Source organism: Lichenostomus cassidix, chromosome 2 (genome assembly GCF_008360975.1).
Source record: "Lichenostomus cassidix isolate B80296 chromosome 2, HeHo_3.0, whole genome shotgun sequence".
In the NCBI taxonomy this organism is placed as follows: Eukaryota; Metazoa; Chordata; class Aves; order Passeriformes; family Meliphagidae; genus Lichenostomus; species Lichenostomus cassidix.
In genome coordinates, this window is record NC_139482.1 from 108,147,271 (window position 1) to 108,167,610 (window position 20,340).

General features: G+C 42.1%; 1 long non-coding RNA gene across 5 annotated transcripts; it reads right to left on the minus strand.

Moving 5' to 3' along the window:
• Positions 1 to 762: 762 nt before the first annotated feature.
• Positions 763 to 12,790, minus strand: LOC146441942 (uncharacterized). Of its 5 annotated transcripts, none has more exons than XR_014850093.1 (5): positions 12,418 to 12,694; positions 5,831 to 5,936; positions 5,337 to 5,471; positions 3,025 to 3,640; positions 763 to 2,830 (listed from the first exon to the last, which is right to left on the minus strand). It is a non-coding gene; the product is annotated as an uncharacterized LOC146441942 (long non-coding RNA). The 5 variants fall into 5 exon arrangements; XR_014850092.1 differs by adding an exon at positions 3,861 to 4,071 and having other exon boundaries at positions 763 to 3,640; XR_014850090.1 differs by lacking the exon at positions 12,418 to 12,694 and adding an exon at positions 12,701 to 12,790 and having other exon boundaries at positions 763 to 3,640.
• Between the last annotated feature and the right edge of the window lie 7,550 nt (positions 12,791 to 20,340).

The window sequence follows — 20,340 nt, forward strand, 5'->3', positions numbered from 1 at the left end:
AATGCCACATAAGCAGAGCTGCATAATTATGGGAAAACAGGAAAAAAGTCTCAAATCTATGGATAGTAGCCTGCAAAGCACATGTTAGGTTTTTGAACTGCAGTTGAGTGTATCTGAAGTCCTCCTGTGAGGGGAATCAGTTTCTTATTGTGTGTTTGCCATTGTGTTGTGGGCCATGGTAGCTCCTCCTGAGCCTTGCTAAAAAGTATTCCTGAGAAGCCAGGCCACCAAAGCTAGTACCTCTTCAGGGCAGTGGTTTGTTGATCTCCTGAAGGGATGTCACAACTTCTGGTTATCAGAATTTGTAACTTAAGCAATCCATATTTGCACATTACCACAGTGGTAAAGACAGCAAGTAGCAAAAAAGCTAAGAACTGCAATTTTTTCACTACCTCAGTGTAAAAATTCCATTACTTGGTATGGATCTACACTGACATGGGCAAGTAAGCATTTGCATCATGTACATTTTCCACTTTACTTATGAGAAACAGACAAGGCTTACCTTAGGTTTAGAGCCAAAGATTCAGTCAGTGGCTTTACCAGCAGAGTTTGACTCTTAGACATCTGTAGGATTGGATTTAAAGGTGCAGTTAAGTATTTGCAATTGTGTCTGTGAACTCACAGACGCAGAAATGCAGCCTGGTGTGTGTGAGGTTCTGTAGTGTCAGCACCAGCGCTCGAGTGGCTGATATAGTGCTGTGGAATGGCAGCTTTCCTTGGCTGTGACAAGAGGAAGCACCCTTTAACTCTGCAGTGCTTGAGTTTGCTTTGTTTTCCTTGAAGTTTATGTGGTGAAAGCAGGAGACAGAACTGCACTGTTCGGCAGTGTGTATGTATGTACATGTAAATATTTGTATGCCAGTTGGAACATTCTGAAGTTAATTTTATACAGGAAAAGCTGTCATACACTCCTCATGTTTTCTCAGAGTAGAAGTATTTTAGATGAGGTGTTGGTACCATGTTTATCTCATACCTGTAAAATGAGCAAGTTGGTCATAAGGTGCTGCAAAGCCTGTGGACCTGCAGAGCTTTCAGGTTGTCTCCATCTCCTGGAGTATTCCTGTAGCTGCAGCACAATGTTTTCCACTGATATGTTCTACCTTTGACTAGAAATGCTTTCAGTGTGTTTAATTTTACTAATAATTATGCCAAAGTTGCTTCAAAAACATAAATATATAAACTAGGAACCATGGCTGTGCTCAGCCATGACAGATGGGCCATTACATTAAGTGGAGTAGTATTTCCAAACATATCAGGCTACCCTCTTGCTTGGACCTATTGGTTATTTATCCTTTACACTACATTTTTTAAATACGTGTATTTACTTCTAAGCAAACCTGCAATACTAAGTGGTCACCACTTTTCTGACTTTCTAATATTTGTGGGTTTATGCAATCTTAAAATAAAGAACTTTACTGAATTTTTAAATTCTTCATTCAAACAGCTACCCCAGTGAAAATACTTGACTTTCCTACTGCAAATAAAGAGTTTAAAGATAGATGAGGACTGGGATGCCCCAAACAGCCTCAAGAAATATCTGAAAGATGCAGATGTTAAAAAAGCTGGTGTCCTGTCATAACTTAAAGATTCTGACAAAAGTGTGAATTCTGCCTTGTGGTTAAGTGCAGTAAGTGTGGTTCAGTGCAGTAACTTGGTGCAACAGCATCCCCTCCATACATTTACTGGGCTTGGAGTCAAACCCTTCTAATCAGTTTATACTTCCAGACAACGTGGCATAAAATAGTCTCAGTTTTATAACATGTTAAAACATGCACTTGTTAACATTCAAAAGATGTAAGAGTCAGGACTGTGTCACAGAAATCCTGAATTCCCTGTGTATTGTTTGTATATAAACTTCTTTCACAGATCTGCTTGTGCTGTCAAGAGTCTATTTGAATAGATTCATTAAAAGTGAGTCTCCATTATTTGACTTAGTCTTGCACCAAGGCTTCAGCTGCTGTCAGTATATCAGCATGTGTTACTGCTGGCAGAACATCCATCAGATTAAGTCACTTCTAATGGAGCTGTGTTTTGTAAATGATAGTGACTGGTGGGAGGAATGTACAGACCCAAATTAATGGAAGTTCCTGGTTAGCATCTGAGTACTCGATAACCCTGAGAGGGGGACTAGCCCCAGACACTTATCTTTGTGAGAGATGCCTTGTTCTGACTTCAAAAGGAAAAGCAAAGTCTGTAATTTTCTTATCTAAGAATAATAGAGTGCAGTTATGCTGAAATGCCAGCATGACAGGGATTATATCCATGCTGCTCTTCTATGATTTATGTCACCTGTGAATCCTTGCTGAGTATGTTGGACTCCGTGAGTATGAACCAGCCTGCCACAACAAGGATGCAGCCTATGTCCTGCATACCCACAAGTATTTCTGTGTCATCTCTCAGTGTGCACTTGGAGCCATGGTAGACTTCGCAAGACAGGACAATCTCTTCCAGGCACCATTCTTGCCTGGGAATTTAACCACAGCTCACCATCAAAGGCTTAAAGATTGTCAGGCTTATCAGCCATAAATCAGTTTTTAAAAAGTTAAGTAAATCAGCTGCTATCCCTAGGAGAGTGATGGTAAGTGTTTATGGCCTTGAGGCATCCCAAAAATGCATCAGTCCTTCAGTGTGCTCTGCAATAGTGGAGTTAGTGGTGCTGGCTGGCTCCTCTGCTGGCTCCCTCTCCTTCCTGGTGGCCTTTGAGCTTCCCGTGAGCTTAGAGTGCATTGACAGCCATCTGTTCTTCTTAGCTTAGGGGCAGGAAGGTTGGCCTTTGCCTGCTGCTAGTACAGGCTTTCAAACACATAGAGCTTCCATAGCTTCAAGGCAGCTTTTCTAGTGCATGGAAAAGAAAGGAATTGAGGTTTACTGAACACACAGAAATGGCTTCCAGACATGGGAAAAGCTGAGAGCTCTGGTATGAAAACCTTTGGGTGGCTGCTGCTGGTGGGATACTAATTGACAAGAACTTTTGGCGTGATCCAGGACAGGCTGAATGTCAAGTCGTAACAGGACAGCACTTACCTGAAGCAAAATGATGGATTAAGAAGACTGGATAAGGAGAAATGGTGTTCTGCTTTCCCTGCAGAGAGAGCAATCACTGAATAAACCAGTGTGGGGCAGGGCCCTGATTGCCCAATAAGCCATGCCCAGTGGCCCAGCCCTCTGGTGTGACTAGTGAGAGTCACTGCCAGGAAACAGCTGCACAAAGGTAGCCAATGTGACTTTTGAGCCATGCAAAGCAGTTGCAGTCACCAACTCCCAATTTCTCCTTGTGGCCTCACCCCAGGAGCCAGCACTGCAGGTAGTCAGGTCTCCTCAACACATCATCCTGCAAGCCAAAAATCAAACTCAGGACCCTCTCTCCAAGAGAGGGATAGAAGGCAATACCTCCTGTGCAGAACAGATGCCGAACGCAGCTCTCAAAAAGGGGTTTTTGCCTTCAGGTGCTGCTGCACAGGGCATCACTGTGCCACAGCTGCCTCCCTGCCATGAAGGACAGTGCCCTGGGCAGTACTGAGTACTGGAGGGTCTTGGGTTTTGCAGTCCAAGAGGATATGGACTAAATACGTTGTACCACTACTTGGTATCAGTGGCCCATGCCATCTTCCTCGCTGTACCATGTCTTTTTTTCCATAGCCTGAAAAAAACATGGAAACAGGAAAACCTTCAATTTTGAGGCAAAGCAGAGCTGGTTGTCTGATCCCTATTATCCTCATTTTTACAGCTGCCCTTTCACAGAGCCACTGAGGTTATAATGAAAGGGGGCATGACAGTGCAGGCCACAGCTGAAAATTGCATTTTTATGTAATTCTAAACAAATTTTTTTCCATGCCAAATTGTGAAACTTCCAACATTACTTTGTGTTAGTTAGGAAAGCCCAGGGAGAGAGGGATTCACACTGTGCAGGTGCTCTCTCTACTTATTTCATTATTTTCTATTAGATACTGATGTGTGCAAAGTGGTAGCACTGGTTTTAAAATTGCCCTGAAACGCATTTCCTTGAAATATCTAACAGAAAGTGTCTTCAGCCACATGGTAGGAGTGCATCCAGAAGCTGCTGTAGACATTCTGAGGGAAAACCACATGGCAAAGTTTGTTCTACTGGGTGCTGGGGAAGCAGGAGGGTTTATAGCCTTACCACCTCAGCTCCAAGCTGGTTTCTGACCTGTGTTTCATCAGACTAGTTCTCTTAGATCTGTTATCTGTTATTTACTAGAGCAAATAGAACTCAGAGATATCACCTCACAATGATTACGCAACAAACAGCATTGATTCCCTGGCTAATGATTATCCAAGATCTTTGGAGCATGGCTAAAGTTTAAACTCTGGGGGAGAGCAGGAGTTTGAGTAGACAGTGCTGGTACCAACTGAGAGGTCTCCCCCAGGCCTTGAATCCAGCCTCCCAAAGCAGCTGTGAGACATGGGATGGTGGCAGACACTGAGCTGCTGGGACTGGCTGAGTTGCAGTGACGTGGCACTGTGCAGCAGGTGGGGACAAACCCCGGGCTGGGTACCAGGGGCAGAGCTGTGATAGCCCAGGGCAACCTCCATCCTAGCTCTGTGCCTTCGTCACCTTCTCTTGCCACCCACTCTGGACAAGCCTGGTGCCTTCTGTGCTTCCCTAGATTTCTTCCCCTGATAAAAAGCTCCCAGCACTGCCTCTCTAAATCAGATTTACTTCATTATTATTATTAATATTAATATTATCTGAGCATTAACAATTACTACTTTCATCCTCTCTTGAAAATAAAACTAAAAGCAGAGCTTCCAACTAGAAGGAATTATGTACTTACAGCATCAGCTTTTGGATGGAGCCACATCGCATCTCCCAGGTGATGCATCTCACCTGATCTATCACACACCTGTCAGTGACACAGCTAGAACTGACAGGCAGATCTGCCCTGTGTGCACTGCTTTGTTATTTATCATGCTGTGTTACACTTCTGTAATCAGCAAACTTGATTTTTGCAACAGCAGAAAAGACAGAAAGCCACTCATACCCTTTTTGAATCAGAACCTCAGGAGAAGTACTGTCAAAATAATAGATCTGTTAAAGAAAAGTTTCCTTGTCATCCATCCTACCTTGGTTTTGTGGGAAAGATGAAATACAGATCCATACAAATATTTGATTTTTTCATAGTGCTGGTAACATGGAACTCTCTATACTCTGCCTTAATGGAATAGAATATTTTTTCCTTAACACAAACAAACCAAACCATATCAGTCAGAGCTCTGTGTGAGGTTTTTCAGCCATCTCTTGAAGCAAGCAAGCAAAATAGACTTAGTAAACTAAAATAGACTAGATGGGTAAAAAAAAAAAAAGCTTCAAATACTGTTTTCCAGGTGGTGCTAGTGGAATTGGTTAGTAGTTGAGCTTACTGCATTTTGGATAAATGGTTGTCACCTGGGGTAGATGAAGTCCAGACTACAGCAGGTAAACAAGCAGGAACAGATCTCAAGGACGTGTCCTGAACAAGGAGCACAGAGTCATTCTCACACCTCGTTTCTTTGAATTAATGGGTATTTAAATATTTGATACCATGTGAAGCCAGTCCAAACAGAGTGACCGCACAGCACCCTTGATGTCAGTTAGGATGCTCTTATCAAAGAAAGGGAAGATAGAATGGAACTGAACTCTCACATGAAAATTCCCCTTACAACTTGAATAGAGTCAACAATCTTTATAAACTGATAAATTTCCTGGCTTGCTCTGCTTGTGTTACTCCAAAAGATTAGTTCAAAATACTCGTGAGGCACGCAGGATAACTTTTTTTTTTTTTAATAGGGTTAAAAGAAGAAAAAAACGTAGCTGTCTTTAAATCCTCACCCTTTTCCATTGTGTTCTTCTTTCAAATTCAAGAAAATCCATGCAAACCAGTGTCAAATTAAAAGAAGATACCTTGGACCTGTTGACAGTAACACAGTAACAGGAGCTGAGAAAACAACCACAGTGAAATTTGACTTGTAAATTAATCCAGGTCAGCATAGAAGTATAGTTAGCTGTTTGAGGATTAAGGAAGTCTTTTGATGGAGATATTTAAACAAACATTCTGATAAAAAATCACAAGCTTTCAAGACACCCACTAACACAATTATAAGAGCTATTTCAGTGTATCATTTACCAAAGATGTCACCCCTTTATTGTGATTCCCTTTCTACAAATCACACCAATAACTTGTATTGCAGTCTGGCATCCCACTGTACTGGTTTTGGCTGGGGTAGAACTGTGTCCTTCATAGAGCTCATGTGTTGCTGGTTTTCATTTATGGCCAGAACAGTGTTGCTAACACAGGATGCCTTAGCTGTTGCTAAACAGCACTTGCAAAGTGTTGTGACCTTTTCTGCTGCTCATACAGTCCTGTCAGCAAGTAGGCTGGTGGTGGGCAAGGAGGAGACAGAGCCAGGACATTACATCCACAATGCAAAATCCAAAGGGAAGGGCAGAACATTATGCTGTCCCAAAGTGTCTTTACTTATTTCTCAGATATCTTATTCACATGTTTCATTGAGAAGGAGTAGTCTCATCTATGATAAAAGAATACATTTGAAGCTCATGAATGAAACAAAAACATTCTTGATGTGATGTGTTTGAGGACCAATAAAATAATTTGAGGTAGAAAGCTTAGAAGCAATAAGATTCAGCTGTAAGGACAATTTTACTCCTACAGCTCTCTTACTGCATCAGCTGAAGTTTGAGAAGTGGACAATGTGACATAATATGTGATGGTGTGGAAGAAGGAGAGAAGCTGTTATTTTTTAAATTGTTTCTGGAAGAGAATGTACTGAACATACTGCTCAGCCTGAGTTTACAAAATTATCTGCTGTGCGTTAGGGAGAAATACGCTGTGAGGAATGTTTGCTGCACTAGAAGGAATTTGTACCACAAAAAAAATCAGCAGTTAGTACCACTAGGGTTCATTTCAGAGAGATCCTCCTTTGGAAGGCCCTGCCCCTCAGATAACCCCTCTTTGTTTCTCTCCCACATTTACCTTTTCCTGTTGTGCTCTACAGCCAGATTAAAGGATCAACAGGAATTGAAATACTCCACAGTGCCGCCTACTCATCCAGCAGACTGGGTGGTTTTTTGTTTAGAAGAGTTGGAGTTTGACAATATCTATCTAAGTGCATTAAGTTTGTCTGCAGAGCATTAGAAAAGAAATCCAGGCTTTCAAAAGGAAGGGAAATCTGCCTTCAGCAAAATTTTTGTTTACTTTGGTAACAGAGTGTTTTTTGGGGGAGATTTTTTCATGTCTGGCTCTGTCTGCCACCACAGATAAGCTTCTGAATCACAGCAACAGATGAATGGCTGACATTTTTCCTGGTGTCAGTGAAAAGAAAACAAGAGAATTGGTTTGTTATCTTTACTACCAACAGACGACCACCTCCTTCCCAGGAGGCACCAAAGGCAGAACACATTTCACAAAGCAGAACCATTAAATCTTTCCTTCACAGAATTACAGAATTGTTAGGGTTGTAAGGAATCTCTGGAAATCTTCTAGTCCAACCCCCCTGCCAAGATAGGTTATACAGGAATGTGTCCAGGTGGGTTTTGAATGTCTCCAAAGAGGGAGACTCCATGATCTCCTTGGGCACCTGTTCCAGGGCTCTGCCACCCTCAATGGAAAGAGGCTCCTCCTTATGTTCAGGTGAAATATCTTGAGTGTTAGTTTACAACCATTGCTCCTCATCCTGTCTCTGGGCAACACTGAAAAGAGTCTGGCACCATCCTCTTGGCACCCACCTTTGAGATATTTATATGCATTAATGAAATTCCCTCTCAGTCCTCTCTAGAATGAACACACCCAGCTCCTGCAGTCTCTCCTGATGAGAGAGATGCTCCAGACCCCAAATCATTGTTGTGGCCCCTACTGGACCCTCTCCAGTAGCTCCTTGTCTCTCTTGTACTGAGGAGCCCAGAACTAGACACAGCACTCCAGATGTGACCTCACCAAGGCAGAGTAGAGGGACAATATCACCTCCCTCAGCCTGCTGGCCACACTCTTCCCAATGCACCCCAGGATTCCATCAGCCCTCCTTGTGTGCAGGAAAGCTCCTGCCCCACTGCCTCGGAACCAAAACCAAACCAACAACAAGCAGCGTTTTCCCTGGAACTGGAGGAAAACTCCCGGGAATGTGAGGAGGTGAGCTGTGCCTGAGGCCACCAGATGGCAGCCCGTGACCGCGTGTCCCCCGCCTGCCGGGGATGCGGCAGGGTGACACGGCGACACGCGGAGAGAGGTGACACGGACTGCTCCGCAAGGGACGAGCAGGGCAGAGGCTGCAGAACAGCGCTCACACCACATGCCATGTCGCTGAGACAGCTCCAGCCTCGTCGCGCCTGAAAGGTTTTTTTTTTCGTTACAAGCACATCATAAGCGGCATTAAAATGTAGCCGGTTGGGCTCAGTAAAGCCCACGGGAACAAAGGACAAGGTCCTGGACTGCTATACAGCCTCTCTTTTTTAGTGCTTCCTTTCGTGTAGGTTACAAATCCCTTCCAAATAACAATGATTTTTCCAGCTTTGTCATTGATATCTTAAATTAGATGTTCTTTGCTCTCAAAAGATGAATCCCTCAGGAGTCACAGCATTTTCTTTCAGAAGTTTTGATGCGTTCTGTAATGAAAAGAGAAACAATACTCGACCTGATTAATAGAACTGCAGCTAACAAACAGTACCCCGAGGGATCAGCACTCTAATAATGAAATAATGCCACAGCAAAGTCTCCATCCCCATTTCCATCACTCTTCTTCTTCTCAACTTTGCACAGTTTTAACCAGGGACACATCTACCCTGAGCTTTTACAGGTGATGAGTCAAGCTACAGGAGGAGACAAAAAGGCATCCCAGCATCGCAGTTCACCATGTGGTGGTTTTTGTACAGCTGTCACACTAAGTCAAAATGAACAACCTATCAATGACATCTCTAGAAAGGGACCTATTATGGATGTTGATTATTTTTAACAGAAAAAATTAAGAGATTGAGAAAAAAATACTGCACAAAACAGTTGCCTCAGAAAGAGAAGACTTTTGTGCTATGCAAACAGTACATTTTCCACCCCTTTTCTCTGTCCATACTTTATAGGTTTTCCACAGAAAGCAAGTTTTTACTTTTATTGGTACTTCTTTCTTTTTCCATCTCACTATTCCGGAAGATTTGTAAAAAGAGACTAAATTTGACCTAGGGTAAAACTAGACTCCATTTGCCGTGAAGGCATTATTGTGCTTGCTTTATCAGGGTTCCCTTGGTAGTGTCCTCAACATCTAGGCAGGAAAACCATCAGAAAGTCCAGAAATTTCTTTTCCTTGTAAGAAGAGCTCAGGCTGGGATAAGAGGCAAGTGTCGTTCTGCTGGGAGTTTCTGTAGACGACATCACTCGTATAGGGGAACATATGTAATTACAAGATGAGGGATAAATTAGTCACCTTGTCATAACTGAATACTCTGGCAAATTACAAGGCTGCCACAGTTCTGATAATTAGTTTTCATGGGTACAAGCAATTTAGGTTTTGATAACCTCTGGTCAAAGTTGCAGTTTAGACTGCAGATGACTAACCACAAAAACAGCAGGATGTCTGTAGGAGTGGAAAGAGAATGCTCTCTATTTTTGAAGAGTGTTTTTCTTCCTTCCAGAATGACTGCAGAAGAAGGAGCCCTACCTGATCTCAGGCAAAACCATTTTTTTTTACCAAAAGCAGCATGCTCATGTGGTCAGCCATGAAAAGCTGTATATCACTGCTCAGAAGTACAAGCTGGTTCATCCGCCTGCTCACTTCTTTGGTTTCCACCATCTCCACATGGCAAGCTCTCCCAGGCCCTTACTTCTGGAATTGTCCCTGGGCTCTGCCATGAGGAAGTTAATGCTACCTCTTCAGACTGAAATTCAAAAAAACTCTGTCTCACATCCTAATCGATTCAGACAGTAAGGAAAGAAAGGGAGAAACAACCTGTCCTCATCTGGGGTGCAGTGCCCAAACCTCAAGGGCAGCAAACACCTCCTAGAATTTCCCCAGTTTCCTCTTTGAACATGAAGGAGACCCATCATATACATGGGAAAAATCTGTTCTGGTGTAAAAATCTGTTCTGGTGAACTACAAAGTGAATGTTTACCTGGTGCTTGAAGAGCTGGTTCATCCCAACAAGAGCAGTTCCATTTTTGGACCCTCTACTGCAGACAGTAGCTACTCTGCTGTGGCCACCAAGATAAAACTGATATTAGCAAGAACAGTGTCCTGTGTGGAAACAGCACAGTTGCCTCCAAAGAGAAACTACGGGCAAAGCTACAGCAGAGTGGGGTGACAGCATAAGTGCACCAGCTCTTCAGAATAAATGGACAGTGTGTATTCACATTCCTTCTAAAATTTGAAACCAAAAACCCCAGTGTCTCCTTTGCAAGGAGCTCTGTAAAAAGGATGTCCAGCAACACAAAATCTCCAGCAGCACATGTTTAATGTCAGCTACAGTTTAAAACACAGAGACTGACTCAGAAAATATTATTTCAGCCTCGTTTCTTCTTGAGTTACCACTTCCCTTGGAGATTTAAGCATAAAACATTGAAAATACCTGTCCCCTGTAAAGCAGGCCTATTGAACTCCCAAAAGGTTTGCTTTTCTATACATTGCTGCTTTAGGTTTCTGTATTTTATTTGCATGACAGTCTATGTCCATCACCTCCTGAAAGTGTATCCTCTCTCCCCCCACACAGCCTTCCCTTCTGTTGTTTTTGCAGCTCTTGTTTCTCCCCATCCCTCTATGGGATATTCCCCTGTTCATTCCTTTTACTGACATTTTAGCCAGGTGACTCCTCCAACCACCCCCCTTCCCTGCTCCTGTTAAATGCTTGGCTCATGTTCCTTCCTCCCTCTCAGTCACAGACATGGGTCCTCACACAGCTCTGCCCTTCTTTCTGTCTCCTCTTCCTTGCATGGTTCTCCCTGGTGCAGCATTTCTACTTAAAATAATCAAAGCTGTTTTCCTACATAAGGAGGCCTTTGCTCCTCAGGCTTCTCTGAATGTATGTGCTGTGTACTACCATCTTCTCCTCCCAGCTGTCAAACTGCATCTCCTTCCCAGACTTCTCCTTCCATTTCTGTCTGCATTCCCAACACTAGCCAGTTATGCTGTTTCCTGATTTTTCTATGCCCTTTCTGCTGTGTTCCCCTCAAGCCCTACTCCAAGCAATTTCTACTAGAGATTCACCCTTAACACTGAATAATTACTTCAGCCACTCAGGCTTGTCTTCCTCCACTTTCAGATGCTGCTTGACCACTTTTGCCTGAGAGTGTGGAACACATTAGCTTGGAAAAGAGAGAAATAGGGAATTTATCAGTGGAGGAAACAAATGGGTGAACTCTGAAGTGTCTGAACTCTTTAAACCCTTTTATATACTCCTCCTGCTTTCTCCCAAAATAAATCATTCCAAAAGACTAGGTGGGACTTTAGTTTCTGAGACCCCCTGAGAGCAGAGACCCTCAGGGTACTCTAGTAGGCAGAAAACCCCCAGGGTGCAGAGGCTGAGCATGGAAAGGAAGGGCCAGTTTATCAGGATCCTGATCAGCCCCTGGGGATAAAAATCTCTGGAGTGGTGAGGCTGAGGTAGGAGCACAGAAGCTAAAGCTCAGTTCTCAAATAAGTAACTGAAATGTATAATTACACAAGAGCACTGAATAGAGGTTTCTGTTAATCTGTGATCCGATAATCTTCTTTCATTGCCACTTAGCAACAGAATTACAAACTGAGGATGGAAAGCCAGGTTGACTTAAAATTCCTCTCTTTACTGGGCAGAGATGAAAAAAGGTCCCTCTCTGGGCAGGCAAAACAGGTTTCCCAGGTACTGGAAACTGTGCCTTACACCATAATATAAGTGCAGACACCTGTATTTCAAGTTGCTTGAAGTCCAGCTCAGTTGGGCAAATAAAATTGTTTATAAGAATTAGTAAACTTTACTCACAGGACCACAAGATTAATCCAGACACACATATCCACAAACTCCATTAAAATCATATATCATTAGAAGAGGAAATGTGGAAGAAGGGACCACTAGACCAAAACAGGTGCACTGGAAATTGCTCTTAACTGTTGGATTAAACAGCAATCGTCATGTTTTTGGGAGACCCACAATGACACAGAGATGCTCAGGAAACCCGTGGGAGAGTGTTATCCTTCTGCAGTGATCCCTACCCAGAGCCACTGGCCTTCACTGTCCTATTTTAAGAGACATTCTGCACCCAGCAGAGTGTCAGCCTACCTCAGGCCTCTCCTAGTTTCAGCTCTTTCCACAAACATCACAAAAAGAGTGTGACTTAAGGTGCCTGCCACCCTGCTCTTTATATCCAAGCTTCTTCTTTCCATCTCCTTCTTACCTTTTTTTTTTTGTTGTTCTTTTTCTTACCTTTTTCCTTTAGTTCTTTTTCTTACCTTTTTTCTTTTCCTGTGATTTTTTGACTACAGAGTCAAGCAGTCAGATAAGACCCCATCTTTTGCAGTGTTGCTGTGAGTCTGGGGGCAGACAGGCAGCTCAAAGATGCGATAAAAGCTGCTTAGCAACCAGACTCAGCCACATCTTGGAGTGCCTGGTGAGACTGCATGGCCTGCTTGGCATTCAACAGATTCTTCCCTATAATCCAACTCGGATGCCTTTTCCTTTGCACGTGTCATGATCCCCAGAGACAAGACTCCTACGACGACAGCTTCCTTCTACCTTGAGCAATTTGTTCCCCATGCTGTGGAAAGGATGGGCTCCCATCCCAATAGTGCTGCCCAGAGGCAGAAGAGAGAGGGGAGGTATTCCAGCCAAAGGGCAACAGACCCAAGGGTGCTGTTAAAATGAAAGTTTAAATTAATATTTACATTTTAAAAGGATTGAATTTGCTTTGCTGGGTTATCTTCAGCCAAGGACACGGCACTTTTTTTGTTTGTTTTGTTTTTACAGTAATGTTTTCCTCTGAAACTGAGCAGCCAAGGCCTGCCTGTGCAGACCCATGCACCCTGTTTAAGAGAGGCTCTTTGTACCACAACGTGGCTCTGCTCCAGGACGCTGGAGTTCTTCATTCCTGGGAGAAACTAACCACGGTGGCAGGGGTCTGTCCCAGGAGCCTGAAGAGCTCCATGGCTGCTGGGTGCCTTGCCATGGACCAAGGGACAGTGTCCCCTCATGAAAACGTTGATGGGCAGGCAAAGAGGAAGGGCAGAATAAGGCACTCTGTTACCTCCGCTCTACCATTTTTAGTGGCTGTGTGAAAGGAACAGCTGGGGGAATTCTGGCTTTCAAGAAGCCCAGGGAGTGGTTTCTCAAAGCAATTAGACCTCTGCTGGTAGATGTTGCAAGAGCATTTATGGACCTCTGCAGGAAATAAATCCACCATCCACAAGCCAGCTGGGTGTATGCAGCAACAGCTGTGTCTGCACTTCAGGAAGAAGGGGTAAAAAGTCTCATAAACCATGTTTAACTCAGTCCACTCCTGCACTGAGATTTCCCCAACTTCGGCATGGCAACCCTGGGTGTAAAAAAAAAGACAAATTGCTCAACAGAAAGGAGTGTGACTAGCAATTACACACTTCTGCTATTTGCAGCCTTCCTCACATAATGGCACAAAGAAAGAGCAAAATTAGTATGTGCTCCTCTTTCCATGTGACTTTTTGTACTTCATGGAGGAACTTCAATAGACTCATCAAGCTGATACTAATAAAAGATCTACAGTTCTGTCTGCAGTCAAATATTACCCAGACAATAGTCGTGGGCAGGAGTTATTTGCTGGTTTTTCCCACCTCAGGCCATGCTTCTTTCATCATTTTTCAAAGACTAAATCACCTACTTGCTGAGTATTATCTTTAAAGAAAAAGCTAAAATATGCTTTTTCTCCTGCCACCAGGAGCCCAATAGCTAATGATGTCAAGCTCATTGGAAATTATCAGTACAAAGCAGCAGCCAACAGAGTAGTGAAGTCCAATACTGAGGACAGAGGGAATCTTTTAAATTGCATGGAGGAAAGGAGAATAAAGAAAGTCATCCAGAGTGCATGAGTCTTTTGTGCTCTATTGAGGGAGAATGCTAGTTAGCAAAGGTGGGTAAGGGTTTTGATCTGATATTTCAAAGCCTTTTGAGGCATCCAAGCAATTCTAAGGACTTGTCTATTTGGCCATACTTGACAGTTTGTTAAGGCAGAATGTGAACATAAAGAGTGGCAACTGTTCTGCTAGGTGTGGACAAGCTGCTGGCCTCAGTGCCTTCTCTGGCCTGCATGAGAGGGATTAAAATTCTTTTGAATCACGCTTAGAGGAGAAAATCACAGAGATGAAGGGGATTAAACGAATTTAGTTTTCCAGTACATATTTCCCTAAGCTGGTTTCCAGTGACTCCAATGTTATGGGCTGTGATGCAGTGTCAGGAAGACACGGAATGCTGTGCACTGCAACGTGTAGTAGTGAAGTGACCATAGTGCTGCCCTACAAACAGGGAGGGCCCTACCTGGCCTCCTTCAGGGCAGCAAGCCTTGTGTGGCTCCCAGATCAGCTCTGAATGCAGGTTGGTCCAGTCTGGGAATTTCAGCTGGAAGGACAATACAGCAATCACAGCTCATACTTGACCTCCACATCCTGTGACAGTGAGCAGTGGGAATAATTCCCCAACAGCTCCATGCTTATCCCGTAATCCCCTCGCAGAGTGATTTTTTAAATAAAATACTTAAAATCACTGTGTGGACTCCAGATTTGTAAAGCAAGCTGTTGGGAGTCAAGAACTCAAACTTCCTACCTCTTTGACCTGAGTACAGGCAATAAATTCTTTTAACTCTAGCAGAGACCTAACTGGCTGCTATAAGCGAGCTCCTGTTTCACCCCCTGGACAATACACACTGCATGATACATAGAGGGTCTGCTGGATGACTGTTCTGCTTGAGTTTGTCTTGAAGGACAACAGCCTCTGCTTTGCTACCATTATTGACAAAGCCTAATTGCATGCAAAAAAAATCCTGAACAGTCCAGAGACTAAACAGTTTCTCAGCAAAGGTTTGTGGGGGCCTATATACTATGCAGACCTAGAAAGAGAATCTAAATGCTCCCCAAAAAGAATATACTTGAACACAGGGCAGGAATAAAACCTCAACTGCAATAGACAGATTTTGTAATAGCTGTGATTGTAGATCTAGAACAGTGGCACAACGGTCATAGATACAGTTAAGTTGTAGGCTTACCTGACATTTATTTTATTTTTGTGGCACAGAAGGTGTTCTGAACCTTGTTCAGAGATACTGAGAAAAGAAATTGCTATTTTTATCTGCAGAAAATGTTGCATTGAGCTATTCACAACCTCAAACTCTATAAACCTGAGCATGTATCTGTTACATGATTGGAATTCAGTCTCCCAGCTTGGCTGGCAGTGGGAAAAGGGGGGTATAACCACAGAGGTTTAATCATGGAAAAGTATACACACATTGCCTTTGTCCATCCATTTAAAGCAGCAATCTGTGTTTGCCACTATATAAGGCAGGCAGCAGTTCATGCAGAAAGCACTATGGAGAGTTTGTGTATTTACATACACAAGCAAGATTTTCCTTTACAATATACCCAGGAATAACTGCCAGTTAATCTCCTGTTGACTCATGTATCCCACTGCATTTCAGAGTGTACAGATTATTTTTGTCTGTACAAAACTAGCTCAGTGTATGGGCAACATGCTGAGAAGCACTACCTCAAAGCTACTCATATATTTTTTAGTACACCTTCACCGAGTATTTCCTACCTGGATCACAGAGCTAGCTTTCACGTCTGCTACAGGCAGAACTAGCAAGAGCTGTTGGCTCAGGGAAGCTAAAAAAATCTATGATCAGTGGCTGGTCTAAAATAGCTATTAATTTTTCTTCTGCTGGTTTCACATCACAAAAGTGTCTAGCCCTTAAGTTTTCCTCCCTGAAATGTTGTGGTATACTTTATTTTTGTCTTTAAAATGTGAGGGAGAACAAAAATTTTTAAAAAAGGAAAAAGGAAATACAGATGTTATTAATGTATTGTACATAGGGTCTTGATCTGTTCTAAAAAGCTTTTGAACCTTTTGACCTTTTTAAATACCTTTTTCTTTTTATCCCTTCAAAGTCACAAGGCTGTTTCCTCTCAGATCCATTTTCATGAGGCACTCATTTGGTTTTGTCAGAGCAGTGACACTGGTAAATGTGTTTGGAAGCTGATGCCAAAGTTCAGTGAAGCCCGTGGTGGATACAGGAACTCTGTTTATGAAATAAAACTATTAGTACAGCATTTCCTCAGAGCTTTTGGCAGGAAACAGGCACCAGTTCAATTAATAAAAAGAAAGGCATAAATGTGTGACTGTCACTGTCACTTGGTAACTTCCCACTCAACAGCATGCCCAGGGGATTTTATTGCAGGGGAGATGGGGATCTTATTACAAGGTGGGGCAGATGGACAGGAGGGATATAGGGTCTGGGTAGCCCAGGACACATGGCAGAGTGCAAAGACACCCACAGGCACACCAGCCACAATTCCCATGGAAGCTGCATCCATGTGAGTGTCTGATCTACCTGTATCTGTAATGATCTCCTCTGAACAGAGACTTGAGTAATTCAAATGACATTATTGGATGATTAGCCATTAACCAATGGCTAATTTGGTCCTGTGCAAATTTGCAGAATCTTTTCAAAAGCCTACCCAGGTGGCCCTGCATGATGGAAAAACAGGCATTTCCTCACACTTATTTGTATTCAGGTACCAGAATGAAGTGCCCTAAACTCAGCATTTTACAATCTTAAACAGCAAGATGATGAGCAAAGTACATAGCTGCAATAGCTTAGCAAATATATATGACTTAAGAAAAGATTATAATTTAACCCTGCAGAACCTCTTTTGGTCATTATAGCTAGAGGAAGATTTTCATTGTCATGTCTGCTCTAATTAATCATTTGACATCTGCAGTCCATTGAGAACAAATTGATAATTGATGGAAATTCACTTAAAAATATCATACACTCCCAAAAGAGCCTAAGGGAAAAAAAGAGCCCTAGGAAAATAGTGGCCTCTGTTAAGGTTTTTTTTGCTATCAGAAACATTTGCATCATGTTGTAGATTTATTGTGTATGTCTTACTGTAAGAATGGCACAAAATATAAATTTAAAATATAAACCACTTAATCATTTTGCTAATAAATAGATTGACCTTTAAAAACATTGATCTCATGGCAAGTTCCAGCATCTTTCAGACACAGGAAATATTAAGTCTGGCACAAGGATATTCAGTTAGCTTTGTGCATAAACTGAATTAGGGTTTTTTTTTAAATCACTTGTCTAGACTGATAGATTAATATGTGGACATGAATACCTATTAAAGTTGAATAACAGAAGTTTGTTCTTGAGACATCACAAGACCTATGGGAGTAGGCTAATGAAGTAGTAATAATCAGTGCCCAGTGACCTTGGAGTTTAAATGCTTCAGAGAAAAAGCCTGCTGAGATGAACCGGTGCCAGGTGAATTCATACATTACAAATGCCCTAAAGCAAGATTCATCTATTTATATGTTTCTTCTTTTGGACTTTGAGCTATGTCCTAGGATGCTCCTTGGACACAACCTTGGAAATGATAAAAACCCCTGTGATTTTATACAAGACCATCCCAACCCATCTGTCTTCAAAATTGTTTGCTAACAATATCCAATTCCTCGTTCTTGAATTAACTGGATTTGATTTGAGATACAAAATAAGGATGTTTTTCTTATTTTTCTGCACAGGATCAGTAGTGTTTCCTTACTTCCAATTAAAATAGGTAGTGTTAGTTCTATGAAAAAAGAAATCTGAGAATGATCATCAAAACTTGAAAAACAGATATTCTCCTCAGTAAAAATGAAAAGGAAAAAGGCTGATAAACATGCAAACACCACACATACCTGAAATGCCATCGTTTTTAATGCCATTCTTTACAAATTGAAATTCAAGCTCAAACATGAACCTCCCTGAGCACATTTATTAATTAGAAAAGCATTATCCCTGGCTTTGCAGTGAGGGGAAATGTTATGTAATTAGCAAATAGTGAAAGCAACAGAAAATTTCTCACTGGCTTCAAGCAGTTAGTGCATTAAGCACTCTCCTGATGTGCCAGAGCTCTGCCACAGCAACTCAGCTGGCAGACACATGAAGTAAAACTCATAGAATTCTTGACTCTAGCTCAGAAAATTCAGGCAGACTCCTTTGAGAGGTAAATCTCAGGTCTTTTCCCACAAGACCCTATGGAATGTTACACCAGAGAAGTGAAAAAAGGTGTCACATTCAGGTCTCCGTATTATAGAAAGGATTTTTTCAGAGCCCAGGAATTCATTAATTCTTTGAACAGTACTAGGGAATTCTATCCAGATTACAGAACGGCTTACCATCTATCAGGCCCTTTCATTCCAATGTCACAGGAGAAGCTTACAGGTTTTTATGGTCAAAGTCAGGTATTCCAGCCTGTCTGAGCATTTTGTCATGTAGAAGCAGTTGGCTTTCTAAATAAAGTCAAATAGAAGGGAATGCAGCAGAGAATAAGGAGCTTATCTATGTAAAACAAGCCTTAGTGTGTGAGACTACACAGAAGAGAGAGAAAAATACTGTAGCACAGTGGGAAAAATCCTTGACATAAACAAGAGTATTAGCAAGATATGTTTGCTCTTGACCTGAACACTGTAATGCTTCCAAGCAGGGAGTATGCTTTCATTAGAAATAGGCATTAATCCTAATTCTTCAGAGATGAACTTCAATTGGTTTGGAATTCAGATAAGCCTTAAAGCATTCACATATTTGAAGATTATCTAAATTTTTCCATAACTGGGGGTCTCACACTTCTTGGCTTCCATAAAGCTGAGGTCACTGGACGCAGCAGGGACTCTTGGCCATTTCTTCTCCAGCACCCTAATCACCCTGTATGCTGGGGGACCACCCCTTCTTCTGGGTTTCATGTGTCCCCTAGATCCCAGATACTTGCACTATATAGCCTAATACTATCTTTGTTTCAGCTGTGTAACCCTACAGCTTCTTCCTCACCAGGATTCCTAAAGATCTTTCTGTTGAGTTTTCGGTTAACTCTGTTTACTCTTTTCTTACAAAAGGGCATTTATGCTACTGCTCTGTGCTAAGGCTCTGTGTTGCATCACTTTTCCTGTGGCATGTATACTGCTGGAAGTCTCTGGGAGCTGCCCTCTTTCCTGCTCTTCATGGCAATTTCCCTTCTCCTTCAGGAGGCCTAGAATTTCCCAGCCCCACTTACATCTCAGAGCTCCTTTTCATTTCACCTTCTCACATATTTTATCTGGGATAAGTTATTCAATATATAAGCTTCAGAATCCCTTTGCACAGAAAAGGTTTAGCAAAAACAACAGATAGACAGCAGTCAATCAGCACCTGTTGGATGCTCAGCACTTACCCATCCTCTTTCTCCTTTTGCCCCCCACAATCATAATTTGATTCTCTACCAAGGGAGAATCATAGCCAGTGATTCTCAGCCAGCTCTTCCAAATCCCTGAGCCCTCACATACATTTGACTGAAAATATTACCACATTGTGGTACTAAGTTGAGGCTTGCAATGGAAGAACGAAGATCTACTTAGCATTCTTTCACTAGGCTATAGTAATTTTAAATTAGGTTCATATGGGATTTTAATAGAATTCTATAGAAACTGTAGATGTTTCATGATCAGAGATACAGTAGATTTTTTTTATCTTCTCATTGAGTCCACCTGTATCTTAGAACTTAAAGAAATTATCTAGTTGTGTGCAAGATGTGTGAATGGTGATTCATAAACACATGAAGTCTAATTTCCACTCAGACTGGTGAGGCTGACAGTAGTCAAAGAATCTCTGTCTGGGTTATGTAGGGGATGAGAGTTGAAAAAAACAGCAAATGAAGGACAAGTTAAAAAAAATAATGTTGGGGTTAGCATTTTTCATGCTCGTTATTCACTCTGGAAAACAGCTGCAGAAAGGCCAATGTTGTAACAGAGGGAAGCAAAATAGATAATATGGACAACTGAAAGGTACTGTCCCTGTAGACCTGATTTTTCAGAAATTGCTAGTCTGCAGGAAAACCTAGAAGAAAATCATTATTTTTTAAGTAGTTCTCCCATAGGAAAGCAATTCCTCATGCAGACAAATGCCAATATAATTAACTCCTTGGCATTATTTCCTTGCAGAACAGCTGACAGCAAAATACAGGACAGCCTATTTGCACTAGAATACAGATAATTTCTCTTCAAGACAAACAAAGCTGCATTGCTTCAGAGAAATATTCACAAATAATGGTAACAAAATAATGAAGTAATAGGCTGGTGCACAGATCTAAGAGCAGTATTTAAGTTTCCAAGACCTGAAT